Source organism: Anser brachyrhynchus (genome assembly GCF_964034855.1).
Source record: "Anser brachyrhynchus genome assembly, chromosome: 2".
NCBI lineage: Eukaryota > Metazoa > Chordata > Aves > Anseriformes > Anatidae > Anser > Anser brachyrhynchus.
In genome coordinates this window covers 130,893,531-130,911,990 of record NC_137695.1, presented here as the reverse complement: position 1 = coordinate 130,911,990, position 18,460 = coordinate 130,893,531, and the positions used below count along the sequence as shown (strand labels likewise).

General features: G+C 38.9%; 1 long non-coding RNA gene across 1 annotated transcript; it reads left to right on the top strand.

Moving 5' to 3' along the window:
• Window positions 1–320: 320 nt before the first annotated feature.
• On the top strand, window positions 321–18,177 carry LOC308189414. The gene is made up of 4 exons (XR_013946350.1): window positions 321–908; window positions 1,309–1,582; window positions 13,959–14,102; window positions 16,170–18,177. It is a non-coding gene; the product is annotated as an uncharacterized lncRNA (long non-coding RNA).
• The last annotated feature ends 283 nt before the right edge of the window (window positions 18,178–18,460 follow it).

The window sequence follows — 18,460 nt, the reverse complement described above, 5'->3', positions numbered from 1 at the left end:
CGATTTTCTGAGTTTGGTTGCACAAAGAAATGTTTACTGATTGATGCACTAACTGTGTATCATGCCTAATAAAAGAGGTGTCTGCCATTCTGAAGAGCATCCAGGTCTTTATGTGCCAAGAATGTCAACCCATCATGCACAGACTGATGAGTGGGCAGGTGTTTCAGTCAGATATCAGAGGACATGACAAAGCACTTCTTAATTGGACAATAACCATTAGGTCATTTATTAACACCCTCCTCTTTGCTTAGGAGGCTGCAGCAAGGTTGTATGGCCTGCAGCCAACAAGTATATTTATGTTTTAAGACTGGAGTGAGGAGAAAGAAGGGAAATTTCCAGATGGCCTTGGCTGAACAAGGTCTATGATTTGATGATACTATCAAATCAAACCAGTCAACGAACAGGGGACAGAATTCCAACAAAGTTCAAGTATCTGAGGCAAGTCTGTAGCCCAAGCTGTTTGAAAGATGACAAGGATCCACGTGAAATACTTTGAAACAGAAGCCTGGTTGAGTCACAAATGCAAGAAATAGTTTTCCATGGTGAGAGAGAAAAAGCAAGGCTTTTAAGTAAGACTTTATCTCTGTAAACCTGAGCTGAGGTTAATCACAGAATATATCAGAGGAAGTGTAAACAGGAAATCAAAGGACATTACAACAGTGTAAGCTTTTAGATTATGTGTTACAGAAGTTAAGGGATATGTCCTCTCAGGGATGAAGCAAATGCATCCATTAACACATCAAGACACTTAAAAAAAATAAAAAATTGTCCTTCAATTAAGGTCAAAACCTAGGAAGCTGCTAGTCAACAACAAGAGCTGAGTGAGATGTGAAAACAGGAAATGACAAAGGAATCCCATATCCTGGGAGAAAGACGGCTAGTGATGTCCCAACCCAGATGGCTTGCAGGTAGGTAAATGTGACTCCAAACCTCACACATATTCGATGAAGAGCTAAATTTGCTAATTTACCATGTCTTCATGTTTTTAATCAAGAGACCTTAGTATATCCATCTGACCAGAAGGGTGAAGTTGAGGCAGTAGGACGTCTGGCCTTTCCACACTGGGAGTTAAGAATAATGTTGTCTGCTCAGTGGATATAGTTGTTTTTCAGAATTCAATTTCTCTGGAATGTACAATGACATATTTAAATGGCACTCTGATTTTCAGCTAACAATGGGAAGACTAGGTACATGTGATCAGGGTTTTTTTTTCAGAATTTGGAATTTGATTAGGAATAAATATTGAGAGCAACCCCTGGCCAGTGTGTGCAGGTTATAAGTGAGTTTTATCCTTCGGGCTTCTTTTAGGCAAGAGACATATAAACACATGATGGAATAATGTCCAGATATTATGCAGACAGACTACCACAAATGGAGAATGAAGACAGATGAATGCATTTTTGTGTTTGGCTAAGCTACTTTGGGGCATTTTGTATCTTGGTTCTTGGAAGCAGTATTACCATTTCCAGAGTAAAGAAAGACAACAGCATCACTGCTGACAGTGCCAGATATTCCAAGCCATTTAATACTTCTGACAGATGCCTCCAGCAAAGTGAAGGAACTGCATTATATTGACATAATGGTAAGTATACTTTTAAATATAATATTAGTCTTAAGAAGAAAGCTCTCAGTATGAGAGAAAGCATATTCAGCCATTGTGAGGGTGTCCTTGCCAGCTGGTGGGAAATAACAAGCCTGACTCAGGATCTACTAAGCAATTACTTGTCTTTGATGGATACTATGTACCCCATCATCCCGGATAAAGGCTTGTAACTATAAATTACTTTCATCCTCCCTCACTTTAGAGCTCCTTTTCTCTCCGTTTGAACATGGCCTTGGGAAGGCACAAACATAGATTTCTTTCCCTGGCAAAGAGGAGCTTTGCCATGTTTTTGGAACATGGGGAGAAGTTGCAGTGAGAAATTAGGAAACCTATATTAATGCTTAATAGTACTCCTAGTGGAACCGAGTGTCTCTTTCATCAGCCTCTTGGGGATCATTGCCCACTGAAGCAGCCCCTCCAGCAAGGGCAAGGAAAGCTCTGGCGCAAACTGAAAGAGGAGCTCTGGGAGAAGGAGAAAATATAGACCCCATAAAAGCCCCCATGGACAAGAAGGAAAGAAGTCAGAGATGACTGGGCAGGCAACCTCATGAGGCAGAAAGCCTGAAAAAGGCAACCAAATATGTCTTTCCAGGATCCTTAAAGGGCTGCATGGGCTGAGCTATTTCTGTGGTAAGAAAACATTTTTAGTGACAATGGTGTGAGCTATCATCTGTGTCCTACAGAGATAGTTCTGGAGATACAAACCCTAGGTATTCTCAGAGTTTTCCTTTCACAGAGAACCTACAATGTTGATGTTCTTGAGGTGAAAGAGGGCAGTAATCTCTCTGTCTGGACTTGCTGTAAGGTAAATGCACAAATAACATCATAGAGCATTTGTACAAGCCTGTGTGGCCCTGTTTTTCAAACATGATCATTCACCCACAGTTAAGACTGAAGTGTGGATATAGAGCAACTGGAAATTTGGCCTTGGCATGTGGTATATTCTTACGTAAGAGAGTCTCTGCCTTGGACATTAGAATAACAGAGTATTGCTCATAGCTAATATAAGTGTCACAGAGAAAGGTTAAGGCACAAATGAAAAGAGAATGTCTGGTGCATTATGAAATTAAAAAGAAACAAATTGGGTAATGTGCAAAACCACACAATGGTTTTGCCCTGGAAGGTGATGGGTGGTAGGAAGAGGTCATAAAAGGAGGGGTAACAGCAAAGGACAGCAAGAAGCTGCTACAAAGCAGCAGAAGTGCTATTCCTTTAAAAATATTCTGCTGCCTCATCTCTCAGGGTCCATCCAGGTCAGTGCTATTTGCAGGCTAGAATTGGCAGTAGAGACCCATGATCCAGAGCCATGATGCCAGCCTTAACATTGAACTATGTGACAGCTCCAGAATGCTGTGTATCTCTGCAAAACTCCTGGAAGCACCAGGTACAGGTGTTGCTCACTGCAGAGTTAAAACTGCTTTGGCATATACCCATGCTTTTTGCTAACAAACCATCTGGCTTAATAAGAGAGGTTGTTCAGCTACAAATCAGCAGTTTTCTTGCAGATGTTTGCTATTTGCTACTTCTTAATTCCCTTATGCCCAGTTCCTTTTGCCTTGTGCAGCTTTCATTCTGCCATTTGTCTCAATTCTTTCTGCAGAGGCAGCTTTGATGGCAAATACACTAATGTCTGGGACTGTCACTGTAATTCTTTCTTTCTAGGTTCAGATCACCAAGTCTGAGTGTCTCAGAGGTATAGAGGTACAGGTATATTTGTCTATCTGAAATGAGGGTGTGATATCTTCCGCAGACTCTACTGGGATGTGTTTTTCTCCTGGATGTACAGAGTTAAAAAGAATAAACATCACAACCTATTTTCTTCTTCTTCAAATTTGGTTTCAAAGGCTAAGTATTTAAGGTCATGGCTGACATAGTTTTCCTTGCAGCAAGCATGTCATCATTTTGCTATAGAAGAAGTCACAGAAAACAGGTTACACTCTACTACACTTTTGTAAGTTATGTACCACCCTACTCTCAAATATGCCCAATGGAGCCAAAATAAATGTTCAGGGAATTGGGCATCACTCTTGGAAGAAGGTAAAGTTTTGGATCAGAATCTGGACCTTGATGTAGGAACAGAAGAGAAATTCTACAAAGAAGAGTGATTTGCAAAGAAGTCTAGTGATCTCCAGGATATTTTTATAAACTACAGTGTCTTCCTTCATTTCCCCCCTTAATTTTATCTCAAGTGATACCATTCATTAGCATTTTCTTTTACTTACCTCCTCCTAGACTCTGGGGATAGCATTTTATTTCACATGCAATTTATATGGAAATCAAGCTTTCACATAGGTGTGGATCCATGTGGGTGGAAATAATGCAGTTTGTACATTGCCCAGTAGCTAGAGACTTTTGAGCAGACCCTGGAAGACACACAGTAGAAACTAATTTGCTATGTTTTCTGTAATAGTAGATCATTTCCTAAAGCTGTTCTCCTGCAAGGTGTCACTGTACTGAGTCAGCATGGATTTTAAGATTTTATGAAATGTTACCTATATATCTAGAAAATATTTATGTGAAATAATAATAATAATATTAAGAATAAACAACTCTTAGGTAAGTGAGATAGAGTGAAAGAAAACCTAGAGCCTTAATCAATATCTGTATGGGGGACAACAATGTCTGCAGTAGATAGCAGCTTCCTGAGGGATTGTTCTTGGCTCTTTTCTTTCTTCCTGTGAGCAGAGAGTGTAATGGATAAGGTCCCTCCAGGTGGGCAATCACAAACCCATCATTTTGATTTTCCTGACAGAAAAATGCATCTCTTTTTCCTAGCAGAAAATGAAATTTCCTCTAGAAAAATCTGATGCTTTTGCATAAGTGGCTTTCCTTGTCAGAATCTCTCTGAAGCAACATTTCCCACTGGTTTTAACAATCTAGGCAAATTCTTCAGCAAATTATTCTTTTTTACTCATTTGTCTTTAGTTAGCAAGCTGCTCTGGCAGCACGGTTTCTCCCCAGGTAGCCTGGGGAACAGGTAGAAACCAGAGTTATGCAGCCTTCACTGCTACCAGTTTATTCTGAGTGTGAGAGATGATTTACAGATGTTTTTGGTGTCTTTGGCTGGTTGGGAGATTTTTCCAACAACTCATTAAGAGGAATCATCTTCTTCTCTTCTCAGAGTAAAGACTGAAGATGTTGGAGCTGGGGATGCTCTGATGGTCCACCCCTCATTTCTAAAGTGCCAGCACCCGTTCTCACTGTTACAAGAACTCAACTACATAAATCAAGATTATTGTGTCGTAACTTTCTAAATATTTCATGCCACAAATGCAAGAGCCTTGGGCCTCTCTTCATTAAACTCTGTCTTGTCCAGCTAGCAAAGTCCATCCATGTTCTCTGAAGTACTCTATGTCTTGTTAATAACACTTCTCCATTATAATGTATGTATCAGCAGCATTTACTCAGTGCATTTAAGGCTCCATTTTACTGTTACATTGGATATTTCAGGGATATATGTTTTTGGAGATCTCTTTACAAACAGTTGTTAAGCAGAGATTCTTCTTCCAGTGAGAGTGCTGCAGATGTGAACATCAGCAACACTGAACTGCATGCTGGCCACCACTCTTCATCATTGTCATGGAGACTGGCTCACCCTCTGAGCAGAGTTGGGCATAATCCTCCCGTCATATTGTGAGAGAAGCATTGAAAAAAGACAGTGTGTTCAAATCTGAAAGCTGGCTTATACAACTGAAAATAAAGAAAGTCACAGTTACAGATAGAATCTTAAATTTTACTCTGTCCTCAGAGTGCTCAGATTTTTTTCTCTTAAATTTCTGTTCATTGAACACAGTAAAACTGAATGTGGATATCACTGAGGAAAGACACCAAGGTCCTAACTCTGATACTATTTGATTTCCACAATTAAATTTGTATCAGACTTTTGGTATTGCTTAAGTAGATGCATTAGAAATGTTTATCCTTTTACGTGCAGATTTTATATTTAATAGGACTGTGCTCAATGGACCTTGAAATTAATTAAAGAACATAATTTATCTAAATTATTTCAGACAACCTCTTTTGCTACTCTCTTTGAATCTTTAAATGTTAACTTTTGTCAAGGCAAGTTGTTGTGAAGTCTGAATTCATTAATAAGGAAGATCCTCTCAACCATCTGTGAACTACTCAGGGGCAAGTATTTCACTGTCCTGTATGCAATCTTAACTGTGTGATGCTTTGGGGTACACAGATGTTTCCAGTGCCCTGTCAGATGATCCCATCAGGCTGCAGGTGATAGGTGACCCCATTTGCTTTCACTAATTGAATTGCACTTGGATTTCCCCTGGGTTTGGCAGGGAAAGCATCTCTGATATGGATTCATGAGAAGAATAATCATCACATGCTAGTACCAGCTGTTCTGCTAAGACAGAGGAAGAAAGAGAAGCATTACCATCATGGGTCTTGTACATGGAGCTAGGGAGTGAAAGCATAAACATTATTACTTATGGCCTGGATTACCGTGATGGATGGTATTATATAGAACTTTTTCTTCTGTACTTTTACCGAAGTCCAACTCAGGCTCCCCTCACCTCTTTCTTCCTAGCAATTAGTCTTTCTTTTGGCACTGGAGGCCCTCTTTTTCTCCATGCACAGCAGACCTACTCTGCCCAATGAGAGGGTCTGGGTGGACTCTATGAAAAGTACTGAGGCCAGTGTCACTCTGTAGAGTGTTAAAGTATTCAGAGAAAGGCTTCATGGGATTTATGTATGCTCCTGAATTTTATGTGGAAACAGGAACTTGAGCCAGTCATACAGTCCTGTGTTAGGAGTGTTGTCATCAAGAATGTTGCTAGATATTCAGGTAACCATTTGTTGCTGCTACGAAACCAAAGGACAGATTTGCATCATCCAACTTTAATTTTGTGCATTAATTTTGGGAAGACATGCATCCCTTTGTAATAAAAATTAGAGAGAGACACACACAAAGGCTGATTCTGTACTGCTGTCTAATCGCTACCTATGGCAGCAACTTAATATTACCATAATCCTAATTAAATTTAAAGTGAACCTGGCTGAACCTGGGCTGCATCTGAAATAGTACTGAGGACTGAAGCTGTCTTGCCAATCATCTCCAGACTGACAGCATGTCTCAGATATTTTTCTATCTGGGAGGTGGACTATTGTTTCAGCTGCTGATGGGTATGTTTAGGCAGCTCTTTGTGGTGCCTGGATGTGTCCGTTCATGTTTATCTCTCAGAACGTGCATGGTGCACTGCCTATGATTAGTTCTGTTATTAAGATCAGGCTCTCCATTTCTGCACACTCAGACCTGCCTTCTTTCTGATGCTAGGGCATCTATCTTTGCTCTCAGGGCTTCATTTGGTGTTCTTTAGGTAAGTTTACAGTAAAGAGAAATGACAAAAATCCCAACCCAAAAGACTCTACTTTGTCCTCTTGTTCTGTAGTTTGTTTCTAGGAGAGGTTTGTATATGCTTACAGTGAAACATCCATCAAACTGGACTAGTTTGCATTTTATATTACTTAAAAAGACATAGAAACAGTCTCAAGAAGTACAGACATGCTTAGGCAAAAGTTAAGTGACTTACACATTTTAACATTTACCTAACATAGAGATAACTAAATAAAAATGGATGGCATTTCTCAAGAATCTCAAACTACATTTCAACCATTGTATGTAATGATACGTAGAATCTCAGAGAGGAAAAATCAGATGCTGAGTAAATGGGAGAGGCATGGCTCACACAGAAGGCCCTGCAGAAACACAGACAGATACATACATATGCATACATATAAGCAAACGTGAATTTTGAATTCACTTTCCCCAGATCATGTAGAATATGAAATTTGTCTTGGTACTGCTGAATACCTATGTTTTTTGTTTACTCCCTCTTTGCATCTTTTAACCCTATAAATATATATATATATATTGCTTCCTTGTGTATCAATTGGATTCTCAGAGGAAGCAGCCATCTATTAGTGTCACTGGGAACTGTTCACTGCTTTATTTCTTGTGTTGCTATTTGAGATTTTAGGAAAATAAATATGTTTGAAAGAGCCTAGATGCCTCTGAGGGTTCTTACACTGTCCCATAGATATCAGATTGATTTTAGACACACAATGTGCATTTTAAAATTATCCGCACTAGCAATATTTGACTTTTAAGGATTGCAGAAAATGGGATCAATGAAAGACCTGTTCAGAATGTGCTGGGAAGCTAGCAAGTCAAAATTACCAAGCCCTGGCAGTTCTGAGAAATGCAAAACTAGACTTTTGCTAATAGAAAGGATTATATTTATTCTCATGGCAATCTGTCCTTATTATCTGTTGGTTTTTTTTGCTTGTTTGTTTTTTTTTTGTTTGCTTTTTTGTTGTTGTTGTTGTTTGCTTGTTTTTTTTTTTTTTCAGTGAGAATAATATATTGCAAGAGAAATCTTGTATGGTTCTGAGCACAATATACAATTATAATGATCAGGGAAAATAGAGATGCTGATGCTGTGAATAATTTGCTTTGGATTTCTTTTCAAGGTACAAAAGACAATGCAGCCTTTTCTGTGAAACCCATAATATGCACAAAAGTTCAACTTTTTAATTCCCCTTTGTCATGATGTCAAACGATGTCTCAAAGTCATCACTGCACAGTCAATGTTATGGGTAACTTTGGTTGCATCAGCCCAACAACTCAGCTGTATGCAACCTTTCCAATTTGGTACTGGAATTCATATGGGAGTGTTTATGGCATCTTTAATGCCATCAGTCAACCCACTGACACCAACTTTTGTCATTCAAATGCATTCAAAGAATACATTTATTTTCATGGGGTAAAACATATTAATGGGAGCTAACAGTAAGTCTATTCTGGATTTTCCTGTTGGAATTGTGCACCCAACATCATACCTGTTTTAAGTGACTGCAAAAAAGGTCTGGATCCTGCTTTGAGGATGAAGGTTGGCTAAAGAGCCTTTGGAGATTCTGTCTTTCTTAATTCTGTGGTCTTTTTGTTAGAAAGCTTTGATGATATACAACTACATCTTCTCTTTTATCAACCTTAACTTTCCATACCTTTTCTATCTTTGTTCAATTAAAAAAAATACTCTCATGTGTTTCACATTATCCCAATATATTTTTGACTGTCTTCTTCAAGTGTCTATACATCTGCCTGATCTAAGCTGATTGATTCTTTAAGTTTTATCTCATATTTCATGCTTTGCTGTCCTTTGCATTGCTGGAACTTGTATCCAGTCCAGTTGTCTTTACACTTCTAGTTTCTAAAACCATGTCAGTAAAATTGCCAATGAGAACAACATTCAGGAAATCCATGGCAAAATCTTCTCTACCAAAGGACTAAACAAAAGGTTTAGTAGGGTGCTAGGGACCTGCGTGTATATACATATATATATATATATTTTTCATTATTAGATAGTAACATTATTTTTTGTGAGTGAACCAGAGACCACCTGCATTTCAAAATAACCTTTTATTCTTGTGGAATGGCATTCTGATAAAACTCTTGAAATTAATTAATTTACATAGAGCTGATGAACACACTTGGTGTCTGGAGCTCTGCATTTAAATATACCTACTTCTCCAAATCTAGGAAGAGATAAGCCATATATGAAACAATACCTACTGGTGAAGGCTATGGGGCAGTGAGCAACAACCATTCCCTTTGGATGGCTTTATTTCTTTATCAGATGAGTTAAATTTATAGTAAAGAATAAAGCAGAATGGAACAGTTTTAAGCTACACATGAAATTTATTGAGGAGAAAAATAGATCAATCTAAAAAGATTTAGGCTACTTCAGGCTTTAAGAATAAACATTTAAAGACAAAGAGTAATGTCTATAAGCAGTGGAACTCATGCATTTTCATTGAGTTAAGTGGAAATATGGAAATATATACCAGACTAGATCTGACCCTTGGTGTTACCCAAAGCATATTCCCTATTCACAGAATGCCCTCTAAAGGACGAATGTAATACATAGTCTTATTTGATAATGTATATTCATCTCTCAGAAGATGCTGGGGAATTATTAGCCTTTGACAGACTTCCTTTTGGCTTTAGCAATTAGCAGAAATGAAGCTCGTTAAGATTAAATATATCCTTTGGACCATGCATAATTTTAAGACTTTTTCTATAACCCCATAAAGCAATGAAAGAAACCAAGTACTGAATTTTCAAATAATTGTGCAGTGATTTAGTCAGCTTCTAGTGAAAGTGTTCAGACTGAAAATGACCTATATGAAAATGAAAATCATGGCCTTTAGAGCTCCTTTGAAAAGTTTGCCCTCTTTCCCCAGCATCTGAGAAGAGAATGTGAGCATAGGGAATTGTTGAAGAAGGAGAGGGGGAGTAGGCTTTGTGGCATTGTTTAAATTATTGCCCAAATATATTTTAAGCTATATAGACAGTATCCTCAACATGAAGAAAATAGCATACTTTTAGCATTGCGAAAATGATATTACCGCATAATGTAGTGCTTCAGCCATTCAGAGGAATGGCAGGGGTCTATGTCTTATTAACTGTGCTTATTGATGCAGGTAAATGAAATGAAAGTCACTAAATTGCTGATGAAATTCAGTGCATTGCTGAGTTCATTCCATGCTGGATTGGTCTCTACTATACATTATCCTCTGCTCTTCCCATCTTAGTTTAAAATAATGGGACTCTTGACATTTTTCTTGTTACATTTACAAAAGTAATGCCTTCCTCTTTCTGTTCACTTGACAGAGTATGACATAGTTAAGCAGAAAAAAAACAGTTCTGACGGTAGACCAGTATTTGTCTGAATTGTACATAGAGTTCATGAAAGCTGCAGCCATTGGTGAAAGTTTATTAATTTGTAAATGCAAATGCAAATTGGTTTGGATTCCTGGTGCAAGCTGAGCAGAAATAGACACTGTGGAAGGACTTTGATAAAACTGCAGTTTGTTACAATTACAGCATTGGATGTAACAGGCATAGAAAAATATTTGTTTTTCTTCTCCAAGAAATACATTATTTCCTTCACATAGCAGGAAGACACTTTGAAAGAAACAAAGCAGATCTAAAGATCTGTATTGGAAATTATCTAAAGTCATTTGAGTCTAAGAAACCTTTATGGAAACAAACAAACAAACAAAACCAGAAAAAAACACAAACACTAAATTCAGTAACAAATATGCAGGCGTATATGATATCGGATTTTATTGGTTTGTTAAAGATCAGAGGTGTTATTTTCTATTCCATAAAAGTATCTTGAGAAAGAAAATTGTAGAATCATAAAATCCTAGAATCATTTAGGTTGGAAAAGACCTTCTAGATCAAGTCCAACCGTCATCCAACTATACCAAGCCCACCATTAAACCATGTCCCTAAGTGCTACATCCACACGTCTCTTACACGCTTAAAGGGACTGGGACTCCACCACTTCCCTGGGTGGCCTGTTGCAATGCTTGAGCACCCAATCCATTGAGAAATTCTTCCTCTTTTCAAATCTAGACCTCCCCTAGCACTACCTGAGGCCATTTTCTTATGTCCTATCACTTGTCACCTAAGAAAAGAGATCAACATCCTCCTCACTGCAACCTACTTTGAGGAAGTTGTAGAGACCTATGAGGTCTCCCCTCAACTTCCTCTTCTCCAGACTGAACAATCCCAGTTCTCTCAGCCATTCCACTCCACGTATATCTTGTTTTGTATACCTACGGAAATATGTAATCCAGAATCCTGTTACTATTGAATGGTAACAGCTCTTTCAACAGTCTGCAAAGAGTAATAATTGAAGTTGTGAAAATGTCATGGTGCAGTGAGTACCACTGGGGCTCCCGGGGCCCAGTGGCAAGGACTCTCTATGGGGATGCATCAGGGCAGGGCCTGGCAACCCATTCCAACCCACCACCTCAGCCTGGGCATCTGGGGGCAACGGGCAGCCCCAACCCTGGGCATTGGACACCTCTCTTGGTACAGGGAAAGTCTGAGGCCAGGCTGGGCTGTGGGCCTGCTGATGGGCCCTGCCTGGTGGGCCCCATGGTTAGGCAGGGCAGAACTATGGGGAGCTGAAGACTGGCCCTGCTGAGGCCTTGCTGGGGCAGGGGCTGACTGCCTCAGGGCTGACCTAGGGTCCTGGGACATGGGCAAGGTGCAAGGAAGACAGGCAGGGCTGGGGATGCCCTAGGGGATCTGAGAGTAAACTGGTGTGATGTTTGCCTTCTGCTGTGCAATGTCTACTTTGACACCTGTGAAATTTGCAATAAAGGCCTAGATGCAATATTGCTCTGGAGAATGGTGATGATGTGTATGATTTGCATGTGCCACAAGGAAATCTAACCACTAACACATGAGAAGGCATTGAAGGGATGAGGTGATTGTTACTGTATTAGGTTAGCTAACATTTGCAAGGCAACTGGAAGGTATCAGCTATTTAAAACACCTTTTCCTGACTATTATTTCCATGAGCTTCTATCAAAGCCTAAGTAGCACAGGTGACAGGCTTTTTATCATGAAGTAGTGAACTATATACTTCCCTCTCCTTCTGGGATAGATTGGCATATTTCACCTCAGTCCAGCCAGCCAAAGCCTTGGCTGAAGCATATGGCATCTGGAGGCCTATCTGAGTTCTTCAGCACTGTGGGGAAGGACCAGAGGGCAAAGAACCTTATCAGAAGAAATCTTTTATGCAGTTCAAAAAGCTCTCAGGTTTTATACAGGAAATGTACTGGGCCATCAGTATGGGCTGGATTTCATCCACAGCATGGTCTAGAAAGCTCAGCACAGTTCACCACTGACAAATTATTCCCTAGCCCTTGTGATGCACTTTCCCAGCAGGACCTTCAATCCCCACCCTCCCCAGCCAGATCCATTCTCAGCACTGTGCCTTGTCAGGCCTTCCTCTGAGCTGGAAAAGGTTCACCAAGTCAATGAGTCAGAAGCCTGGATAGTCAAATAAAAGCATTCCTCCTTTTCCATGTCCTTTTTTTTTCTGCCTGGGACTTCCAGCTCTGTGTTCTTTCCATGTCAGAAATGGAAATGACAGTTTGTGTGAGCAAGCACTGCATTCCTGTGCGACATACCAAAGCATGTTCATGCTGAAGCCAAGATATCAAAGAGCTTAGGAGAGTACATCATCCACTGCTTCTGCTCAGGGAAAGCCAGGGAGATGATGACTTGTTACTTAGAAATTGACACAAAGAAGGCCAGGGAATTTGGGTTAGTATTTTTCTAATTAATTTTTTTTTTTTCCAGTTCAGAGTAAATCTATTTAAGGAACCCTGCTGGTTTCAAAGCAGGAAAGAAAAAGGTTTTTAATTAGAGCTGTACAGTTCGTGTACCTAATGAATCAATAGTAATTGAATACAGTGGAAGCTTCTTCAAAGCACACCCATGGAGTATAGTAAATCCTTCCTTTAACAGGTTTAGTTCCATGCCAAGAGATCTTTTAAGAGGATTCTCCATCACATTATTGGCCCGAACATATGTTATTTTCATGTATTCTCTTGAGTGGTACTAACTGTACCTATCTTTGAACTTGTGGGTATTATGCACAATCATGGACACACTTGTCAATTGTCAAACTTGCTAAAATTCTGATATTTTCTGTTTGTAATTTGGCTAAATGGGTTACACCAACTGACCACTGAAAATGATCAAGAAATTTTTATTCAATTTATTTTAACCACTACTCTAATTTAAAAGTTAGGGCTATAAAATATCTTCACTAAGCATATTGGAACAAGAAAATACTGACCATCAGAAGAAGAGGGCTTCCAGAATGAGTGAGGTCTCTGATTTCTGTCAATCATGCTTTCTTAGGGAAAAATAGAAAATCATAACAGAGCAAACTTCTCCAGATAAGAAGTAATCATACAGTACAAAGTTTTTGGAGAAGGTCCTTCTCAAAGGAATTCCTCAGATCTGCTTCTTCAAAGGAAAGCCTTCACATATGGATGCACACCTGGACCTTCAGAACTTGTACACACTGTTTCTGAGGACTTTTAACCCTACCAGGCTTAGGACACAATAGTTAAGTTGTTACTGACTCACTGTTGAGGGTGACTTCTCAGCTTCACACAAAGATGCCTTTACAGTCTCTAGCTCATTTTGGCGTGGTTATGGTTATAATCTGTATTGGCGTAGTTGTCTTTATCCTACTGTGACTTCATCTGTACTAGCAGCTTGAAATGGTGTACCTGAACGGTTCACAGGGCAAAGCACTTGAGCAGATCTGTGGTAGTCCTGCTCAGTCCCCCTCCTGCTGTAGCACGTCAGCCAGGATGGAGGGGAGAGTGCAGCACAAACTCAGGAGATAATGAAATATTATTTTGGTTCCTCCAGTAATTCATTTTGTTCAAAAATTTCACTGATGCCCAAAAGATTTCTTCCCTGTGCAAGTCAAGGTTATGTTCTATCTTGTTTCAGGAGCTTATATGGAGTCACTTTATTACAGATGAAGATAAATAAGACTTTCAATTGAAAAGCGAAGGACTTTGTCTCTGATAGTCAGAAGGAAGCTCATATACACATGTACCAAAATCACGCTGTGCTTTAGATGTGTGTCTTAAGGTAATTTGTCCACTGTGCAAAAGTTCATCTCTCATCACACATGGCAAAATTCCTCATCTTGGGAAGAGCCAAGCATGGGGCCATTCTCTTCAAAAAGGACTGCTTTGTAAGACTATATTGGAGTATAGGGAACTCTAAACTTTCATTTTCAAAAAGCTCTCCAGCCTTCACTTTGCAGAAATGCAAAAAATGCAACCTGAATGCATGCCAAGAGTATAAAGCCAGAAGCCATATATAGAGAATTATAGAATCATGGAATCATTTAGGTTGGAAATGTTCTCTGAGATCATCAAGTCCAATTGTTAACCTAGCACTGCCAAGTCTGACACTAAGCCATGTCCCTAAGCACCACAGCTACATGTCTTCTGAATACCTCCAGGGATGGTGACTCAACTACTTCCCTGAGCTGCCTGTTCCAATACCTCACAACCCTTCCAGTGAAGAATTTTTTCCTAATATCCAATCTAAACTTCTCCTGGCACAACTTGAGGCTGGTTCCTCTTGTCCTATCATTTGTTGCTTAGGAAAAGAGACCAACCCTCACTCCAATATATGTAAGTAATGCATTGCAATTACATAATACAAATATTTTATATAACAGATTTTTTTTTAAAATATATTTTGAAAATAACGAGATTAACTAATATAATTAATATAAAGTATAGTTAATCTCGTTATTTTCAAAATAATGTCTTCCTTTTCAGGAGTCTGTATGCTGATTCTGGAATGGTCATTAGCTATCATCATTGAAAAAGCTTTTCTTAAGAAAGTTTTTTTTTTTTTTTAATAAAAAAGCTACAAAACAAGTTTTTGGACCAAGTAACTTAAAATCTAAAATTAAAATGCAAGCTTTTTCTAGGTAAGCTGTTTCCATAAAAAGTCTGATGTACTGGCTAGCTAAAATCAGTTATGTCCTGACAAAAGTCAGATCACAATTAAAATGTATTTTTAATTCCTGCCCCCCCCCCCCCCCCCCCCCCCCCGAACTCTCTTTCTAGAACTCATCAACTGGTATTATATATTTAGGAGGTAAAATTCAGCAGCTTTCTACTAAATTTATGAGATTTTAAGCAATTTAAGTGTCAAAAGAGTCTTGATGAGGAACTTAGCTGTGCTTATTTAAACTTGTTTTATTATTATCAGAGAATGCTGGTACTTGGAGCACCTGAATGTCCTTGTAAAGGTAACTCCTGGCAAGTGATGAGGAACAGCCAAGCAGTTCAGAAACATAATTAACTTTTGGATGCTCTTTCCTGATATGATAACCCAAGGTTATAATATGTTCTTTCAGTGATACTTGTGTTTCCAAATTCTATTTTGTCTGGAAGGACAAAATTGCTAGCTGTAGCAATTTTTTTTTAATATGTAGAGTTAAAATAAATGTAGTGAGAACCTCCCCCTAATTTAACTTTTCTTGTCCAAGTGGGTTTCTCTCTCTAAAAATTTATATAATCATGTGTAAATTAATATAATAATGTTTACATGCCTCAAAATGATATTTGGTGGCATAACAAGCTAATTAATTGATTTTTCCACTGCACACAATGTTTCCATCCATTCTTACATCTCATCTCTATGTGTTAAAAATCAGATCAATATGTAAATGTGAAGTGACGCATATAGGGAAGAGAAATTTTAAATTCACATATAAAATATTGTGTTCTGAGACACCATTACCACTCAGGAGTGAGACTGGGAAGATTGAGATTATAGATAGTACCATGAAAATGTCAATTTAGTGCTTAGCAGCAGTCTGGAAAGTAAACAAATGCTATGAAATACTAGGAAAGGAATAGAAGAGAAAACAGAAGACATCATTATGGGAACAAATACATTTGTGGTTTGCCTACACCTTAAATACTGTGTTCAGCTTCAGTCCTCCCATTTCAAAAGTATGTCTTTAAAGTGGAAAAGGTTCAGAGAATGGCAATATGGACAACTCAGAGGTATGGAACAGCTTCTGTTCAGGGAAAAATAGGACACATCCACTGTAGTTCAGATCAGGCATTTGGTTTTAAAATAAATCTTCAAATCTTCCTCACTTACTGAACTTTCTTTCAAATACAGGATGGTCTTGGAGCACCTGAACTGGATTTCTTTTGGATGAAACAAAACCAGATGATGTTCTGGAACATGCCTAATGCAATCCAACTGCCAATCGGTATACAATCTGCAGGACCAATTTTATGCTAGTTGAAAAAAAAAAGTCGCCTGAGGATGCCAGGGACTCTGCATCAACAGGTTTGTTTTGCAAACGCACTTCTGTTATCTACACTATAATATGGGTTTAGCTGAGGTGGACTAAGATACTTCAACCCAAAAAAGAGGATTTATTGGAAGTCTAAGAGAAGTCAACATGATTCTGAGTGGCATGGAGAAGAATGCTAGGAATCAGCTGATGGTTTTATTTTTCAGACACAGATCCTAGATAATTATGTATGATGCTGACACACCAATCAGAATCAAAACAAAGAAAAGGATACGGTTCGTCATCATACATGCAATGGACCTGTAGAGCTCCTTCTCAAAGGATGTTGTTTATGGAGGAAGCTGAGATAAGTCTGAAGGCAGACTGGAAAGGTACTTCGAAGAGAGCTCTACTAACATTTACTAACTGGGTTACTAATCATAATAGAATCAAGAATTCTCCTTGGAAGACTGTAGATAGATCAGGTATGCTCCCTTTTCTTTATCTTCCCTTCACTTGTGACTGCTGCTAGATGCAGAAAACTGACCAAGATAGGCCTTTGCTTTGAGCTACTGTGATGGTTCTCATGTTATGTTGTGTTCCTATGTACATTAGCAGTGCACTAAAAATGATCTTTGAATAGACAATTAGACTTGAATTTTACCTTGGTGCTTGCAATTTCCATATTATAAATGTTTCTCAGAAACCCATGCACATTAAATTAAAGTGTTCTTTTCTGAAGAAAAAGTTTTAAATGAGTCATTTAGATGATTTTCAGCATCACAGGCTACCTAGACTCTAAATGACTGCAACAATAAAGGGTATTCATTTGAAGCAGACAAAATTTCCTGTTGATATTTTATGTTCACTTTGATTTAAGCTTTATCATTGCAACACTGCATAATTTCATGGGTGTATAGAAAAGCTGTGTAAGATTAAACGTGTGGTTGGAAAGGAGGAAGGAAGACAACTGGGGAGACCCCAAGTTTTATTAGTCTTGGTGTTTATGTCATTTATGGAAAAAATAGTATTTTTTTTTATTATTATATGTATGAAAATCTGTGTATAGAAGTGGAATAAATCCACTTCAGTGTTGAACAAAACATTTTTTAACAATAAAGAGCAACATCATATTCAACATTTATGAGACGAGGAGTGCTATGCCTGATTGCCATGGTAGAAGATTTGAAACATTCTTCTTAGAGAAATGATATGCCAGGTGGTGCTGCGCCAAAGCCGTAAGAGGACTGTCAAATTCTGAGTCAAATAAAGACCAATTGATTTCGAGCAATGAATTAAAGCTTTGTGCTCTGAGAAGAACAAGGAGCTTGCTTGATCTAAACAGTCAGAAGCAGTCATAACCTCAATTTTTTGTTTCAGCTGCAGTGCAACGGTTCCAGCAATACAATCTTCCCACCTGCTCTTCTTGAGGGAGGTGTTGGTTGTGGAAGGACAGCTGTTCCCAGAGATGGATGCCTGTCCTTGACACCCACCTTTGGAGGCAGTGGAGGACAGGTTCTCCTGGCTGGCTGGCACATCCTTGGGTACTGAGAGTGATTAGGTCACAGCCTGGGGTGACATGGCTGCAGGGAATGCTTTTCATTACAGCTGAGTGACTAAACTGACCAATAACAGTAAATATACCAGCCTTATGAGTCACCACTTCAAAAGCATTACAAGATGCCTTTTCTTAGCGGTTGAGGACCCTGAATTCCTGTAACTGTACTCTGCTGGCAATGATTTCAGACTCTGGGTTGGCAAGATGCGACTGTGTAGCTCTGCCAAGGACCTGGTCATATGGGCACCGGGCAGTGCTCTGGCTCCCAATTGCTTGTGTGGTTTGAATTGTGCTTAACTGGAGAGGAAAGCAACATGATGGACAGAGAAGTTGCCAAAAAAATAGCGTATCTCCACTCTGGCCTCTGGCTCAGTACACCGAAAAGACCTGTCAGTTAAGAAATATGTAATCATTAAGAGATATGTGATATTCTTTTTAAAGATAGATGGTCTGTAACTTATTTTTGGGTACAATTTAACAAAAAGTCGGAAAAGCATTTATACAGATATTGGTTATCAGCACAATGCAGTTGTCAGTTTTAAAACCTGCAGAGGGGAGGGAGATGCACGGAACATTTTGATGGTGATTTAGAGAGCAGAGCCTCAAGTGCTT